Source organism: Gadus chalcogrammus, chromosome 17 (genome assembly GCF_026213295.1).
Source record: "Gadus chalcogrammus isolate NIFS_2021 chromosome 17, NIFS_Gcha_1.0, whole genome shotgun sequence".
In the NCBI taxonomy this organism is placed as follows: Eukaryota; Metazoa; Chordata; class Actinopteri; order Gadiformes; family Gadidae; genus Gadus; species Gadus chalcogrammus.
The window spans coordinates 16,022,081-16,028,421 of record NC_079428.1 but is presented as its reverse complement, the minus strand read 5'-3'; positions in this window follow the sequence as shown (position 1 = coordinate 16,028,421).

Genomic DNA, 6,341 nt, shown 5'->3' with positions numbered 1-6,341 from the left:
CTCTTTCACATGTTGAGTTCAAATGTGTCCAAAATGGTAAAAAGTTTTTTTGCACACTTGTCATTCAAATCATCAGTATGAAAATTGAAGTCACCAGTTATAACTAGACAGTCAAATTATGTGGAGATGCTAGACAATAATTCTGTGAAGTCATCGAAAAAATTTGCAGAATTTGTTGGTGGCCTGTAAATAATTAATAGGAGAACTTTTGGGGAGCATTTCAATACAGCACTAAGGTATTCGAACGATGGAAAATCACCAAATAACATCTGTTTCCCCTGAAATACATTTTTAAATATAGCAGCAACCCCTCCACCTCTTTTTCCAGATCTACATGCATCCAAAAAGTTATAGTTGGGAGGAGCTGTCTCTATCAGAACGGTTGCACTGTTAATTTGTTCCAGCCATGTTTCAGTTAAAAACATAAAATCCAGTTTAGAAGTGGTAATAAAATCATTAACTAAAAATTATTTGTTATTAAGAGACCTCACATTAAGTAGAGCCATCCTGATGGTGTTGTTGATGGGCTTTAATGTTGTTTTTGGTTTGGAGGCAATAGATATGAGATTTGTGAGGTTAGCAGTGTGTCTAGGTTTCCCTTTGTTTACTCTCTTAGTGGTTACAGCATGAATGCGAAAGTTGCCCTGCTTTGACGTAGGCAACCTTGGGTTCAGCAGATTATGTGAAACTTCCTTTATACTGTGTCTACGGCTGAACCCTTTTTTGTCTCAGTAATATTCAGGACTACTATAAGTACAGGGGGGGGGGGGCTATAGTATTAGTTATTATCTCGTAGCAGCCTAGGCTACAATTGATTGCATCTTCTTTGTATAATAAGTCAAGCTCGGTCTGTTGCTAATGATATTGAAATATTGTTGAAAACTTAAACTTAACTTAAATTCAACAGAATTCTGAAATAGTCGGCCTCATGTTATAGAAGCATAACTAAACTATGTGGGATATATTCGATTCCTGACCGCTTTTACAGTCTATTGGCCTTGGATCTATAGAGTGACGCGCAAAATCACAGCCAGGTATGGTGTGTAATGGAGATTCCAAAGCGCTCTTCTTTGGTCAGTACCAAGAGACGTCTTTACACTCCCGGACCCTACCCACTGGCGGTTTATTTTTTATGCAAACGCGATTAGACGCTCCGCAGCACAAGAGGGGGTGCGGGGGGCTTGGGTAGAGGTGTTGCTGCGTTATCTACAACAGAGACAATAACGCAGTGATATCAACATGAGCAGTCCTAACTGGTGAGACAGTGGAATCCGCGAGCTGCTGACCATCATGGGAGAGAAAGTGATGCAGTCGCATTTAACAAAGACGTTGAAAGATGGTGCGATCTACGAGAAAGACGCAGAGGAACGTTCATTTGTGCCAAGCCGCGACCGAACCGGCTTGGCAGTGTAAAAAGGCCTATGGAGCGATCGCGGATAGGTCGGTCCTATGCACCGAAACTTTTTAAAGTGCTACAAAATATTTAAAGTGCATCAAGCTATTATACACAGATAATATAACAGTATATTAGTCAGTCATTTGTATTAGATTTCGTAAGGTTTTTAATTTAAGGACCAACCAGAATTTGTCTGGCCCATCCACCACTGGTATCCTGGCGCCGTGCCTGGTTCAGATTGATGTGGACGTGGAAGAACCAGAGACGTCGGAGAACCCGACGCGGTCGTTTGAGATTCATAATATCGTCTGGTGGCTCACACAGCTTTTGGCCATGATAATATATATTATATGATATAGATATCTATGTATAATATGATATTATTTAGATATAGAGCTCCAGGACTCCCGTGTGTTCTAGAATATTTACAGAACACAGCTAAAGGCTGTGTGCGCCTCGCCTTTGCGATACATCCACGGTAAAAAGAGTGCATTGTACCGTGGCTGCAAGCTGCTCAGGGCAACACCCCCACCCTCCTCCTTGACCAGCCTCTCTCAATTTACATTAAAGCTACAGACACCGATACGGCGCATTTGGGGAAAGCTCAATGTGCGACTAGCTCGTAGTGGCTGTAATTCTGCACCACGGCAGAATTTCGGGAACGTCTTAAAAAACTGTGTTTGGGGGCTACTAATATCTATATTAAAGCATCCATAAAGAAGCATGCCATGGGATCTTTAAAATGTCACACACAACTGATTCTTTATGCCTGTTACACATTATACTGAAATGACTAACAGTTACAATTAAGCAGTTCCTTTATTTTTAATGTTTTTTAATTACAGTAAGCATAACAGAATATTAATTGAATAGATAATCTGTGAATCACACCGAATAATCACAACCCTGATATCGGGCGAAATAATTATAATTATCCTTGTTTTGTAAATCGTGCGGCCCAATTACTTCGATATCCTTCATTTTTAAGATTTAATGTAGCTCGAGATTATCTCATTGATTTCCATAAATCGATCCAACCCCTTGTAAAGATAAATATGACGTAAACTGGCAAGGAAATCATAATCACTAACATCACTATGATCATTATTGAAATCCTGTTCCTTGTGCCCTTTCTCCTTTCTTCCCTAGTTAGCTAGTTTACTAGATACTAGCTAGCCCTAACAGATTAGCGTGAATCTGGTCTCCACATTTCCTCCTTCTTCCTGATGTGAGGTCCTTGGCGTCCCAAGGTCTCTTTCCCAGGACATCCACCCACAAAATGCCCACTTTACTCTTCTGTTACTACGGTTTTGGCATACCCTAACTCTGCCAAACCAGTGGTCTGTGAGTTTTCCCTCGCTACAACTGATGAATAATGTTGGGTGGTTGTGGTAATGCCGGTTGGAGGAGGGGCGCCTGAGGTTGGGAATGAGGTCGTGGGTTGAAGCGGGCATAATGTAATTCCTTTGCAAAAAAAGGAAAAGAAAACTTGTTCAAAGGAATGACTGCGGGGAGAAATTGGCAGTTTTGGTCGGAAAATGCAATTGAAAGGGATAAATAGGACAAAAACAAATGTGAATGGTTATTTCTTCATGAAAGTTCTTTGAAGGGTGTAAAAACTCATGATAAAGCGTTTGAGGAGGCAGGGTCTTTAGAGAACCCGAGGGAGGGCTCCTCGTCTGCCAGCGGAGAACCAGAACTTGGCGGGAACGGCCTCGCTCTGTGGGTCCATGAACTTGGCAAGGTTGAACCTGAGAGCGTGGGAGAGCCTGTTAGATCCCTGGTGGCCATGCATAAGGCCAAGAGAGCGAGAGATTGAGTTAGGGGATGAGGGAGAGAGATGTAGAGAGGGGGAAAGGTTAAAGGAGAAAGAGCGAGAGATAAGTAGACAGAGAGGACAAGAGCCAGACAAAGGATAGAGATGACAGAGTGACAAAGAGAAAAACAGAGCTGGGACAGGGCAACAGGGAGGACGGATTGAGAGAGATTTAGAGTGGAAATGAGGAGAAGGACCGATGTGGAGTGTAGAGAGGGATCCGCCGGGCGCCGCCAGCTATGACTCACAATGTTGGCGCTGCTTCTTTCCACAGGAGCTGTAAACGTCAGGCAGTGAACGACATGGAGAACAGAGCGGTAAAATACCTCCTTCTCCCTCCGTTCAGCCCTCATATCATTTACTTCCTTCCAACCAGAACAACACACTGGCCGCATGAAAACACAGGGGGTCAAAGGTTAGCCAATCAGGAACACGCATAGCAATGCAGCGCTATAGCCTCCATGGAGACTATAGCGCTGCCTGGGCTCGGCAAAGATAAACATCCGACAAAGAGTTTACAGAGACAAGGAGGGAGGGAGGGGGGGAGGGAGGGGGATGGGGAGGGAGGGGGATGGAGGGAGAGAGAGAGAGAGAGAGAGAGAGAGAGAGAGAGAGAGAGAGAGAGAGAGAGAGAGAGGAAAAATTAACGGGACAGTGATAAAGTGAGATGCAGGGGAGAAAGAGGGATAGGGAGAGAGATGGGAGAGAGATTGGAGAGATGGGAGAGAGATTACCCCCTTGATGGCATACAATAGAAACAGACCTAACAGATACACTAGTAACCCCCATGAGGGTTGACAATAGAAACACATTGGTACGAACAAATCACTTAGTGCGTAACAGAGCCATTCCATCATGTTCACCAGGACGGGATCCCGAAGCAGAACCCGCACTGCACTCCTTCAGGGCCTAGAGATCCTTCTACACCAAGAATTTCAGCTCTCAAAAGAGAAAGAGAGAGAGAGAGAGAGAGAGATTAAAAACACATTGTGATGGGAGAAAGTCATTACTCTTTGCATTCCTCCCTTCGGTCTCCGGGGAAACAAAATATTTACTGCCATACATTCTTCCTCTTCAGACGACCTACATTCTTTCACTTCGCTGGAGTGTGCCTTCAATTTATCCTGGGATTAGACAATGATTCTGACACATTATACTATATCATATTCATCTTTTCACCATGCGGCACTATTGTATTAAGTGTTGGAGATGTATCTGTGATTGCAGGTGATTGGATTGTGCTGATTTGTTTTTGGACTTAATGACTTGGTTTCTAATCTTTCCTTAATTTCTTCCTAATTACTTCCCTTCTCTCTTCCATCCTGTTCTGCTCCTTCCCTTGCTCCCTGAATTTTATCCTAAATCCTCCAATAAGACCATTCGTGTGTTCAGGTACGTTCACAGTTGGCCTACACCACTGCTGCTTTTCCAATGAGCGAGCAGGAGCTCTCTGATTGGCTGTGTGCTGATTGCAGGCCAATCAGTCCTCAGGTGGTTGTGCTGCTGAATGACATTCAGTCACTGCAATTCAAAATTCTACTACTAATAATTTTCTGGGGTCTGTTTTAAACATTGTTTACCAGTGGCGGCTGGTGGTTTTTAATTTGAGGGAGGAAGGACTGAGTGCTTGGTTGCCATTGGCCTGCTTGCACAGTTAGTGGTGTATGGTGGCATAAGTATGTGAGACTCAAGTTGTTTCAAGTTGCTAACTACAAAATAGCAGGGAGGAATAATTATGTGAATTGGTACAAATCCACCAGTGGCAACCTTGTACTTTGAAAGCTGGTGGGCAGCATGTCTTGGACTAAAAGGGCAGAAGGAAAGGATTCAAAAGCCAATTAGTCAAACCAGGGCCTACTCTTGATTTGAAAAACTAAATAAAAAAATCTGGGCCTAGAATTGGGCCTATTTTTGCCCGCAATGACTGAAGCTATTGGTTGTAATTTGGCTATGTTTATTTTCAGCTACAATTGTTTTAAGAAAAATTAAGACACAAGACCAAAAGTAATACCATTTAAAATGCTTCATGCTCTGAATCATTCACTAACATCCTTTTCACAATATCAAACAGAATGGTCAGAGTAGCAAACAATTCAGCCCTGTCCGGCCGCAGGCTCCGCAGCCCGGCCACGGTCTCCGCAGCGCTACGGAAACGCCAATACAACCGAACGGGCCGCACTGTACCGCAAAGAACAGTAGCGGACTGATCAGTGGAAATGAGACACACGACTGAGCGGGTTCAGACGGCAGAGTGACAGAAAATCAAGCCCGACCCGGCACGTTGTGTCCGAGCCCGGCCCGACACATTAAATGTAATTATGAGCCCGAGGCCGATTTCAACCCGAATTTTTTTTGTAATACATGGGTAACTTTAAACACATTTGTTACTTAGGCCTACTCTGCTAAGGGATAATGTATAGAACGCCGGTCATTATCGGGAAAATAAGCCCAGGGCGAAGCAAGACACCTCCGCTGTGCGTTGGTGTCCTGTTCGCCCTGAAGGGGCTCACTTTCGATAATGACCGGCGACGTTCTATACATACCCGCTTATTACATGGCTTCTTGCCAAAACGAAAAAATAACTTCACATGGTGCGTCTTTTTACCATTTAATTGTTACCAGCATTCATAGTGTTGATCCGCAGAGAAATAGTCCGCAAAGTCGTTGACGTCACATAGCAACGGATGACCCGACCCGACCCGTCCCGCGGGCCGGGTCGGAAAAAAAAAAAATTCCCACCACTCGCCTCGGGACGGCCAGATTTTTTTTTTGGAGTTGATTTTTTAAATCATTGCTTTATTGGCCTAATCTGAGGAGAAATCTATGCAATAAACAAAAATGTATAGGCCTTTATTACACAGGTCTTCTCAATGCCGTGGAACGCTCCGTTCACGTGCATGGGTAGTAGACCGGTAACTTGTCAACCCCAGCGTCTTCCGTTGCTAAGCGACGTCAACGACTTTGCAGACTATTTCTCTGCTGATCAACACTACGAATGCTGGTAACAAATAAATTGTAAAAAGACGCACGATGTGAAGTTATTTTTTCGTTTTTGGCAAAAAAGTTGGACATGATTCCTGTGTCCAATAACACTGTGTCGCGCCGCATTGATGCCATGCCTTAAGATAT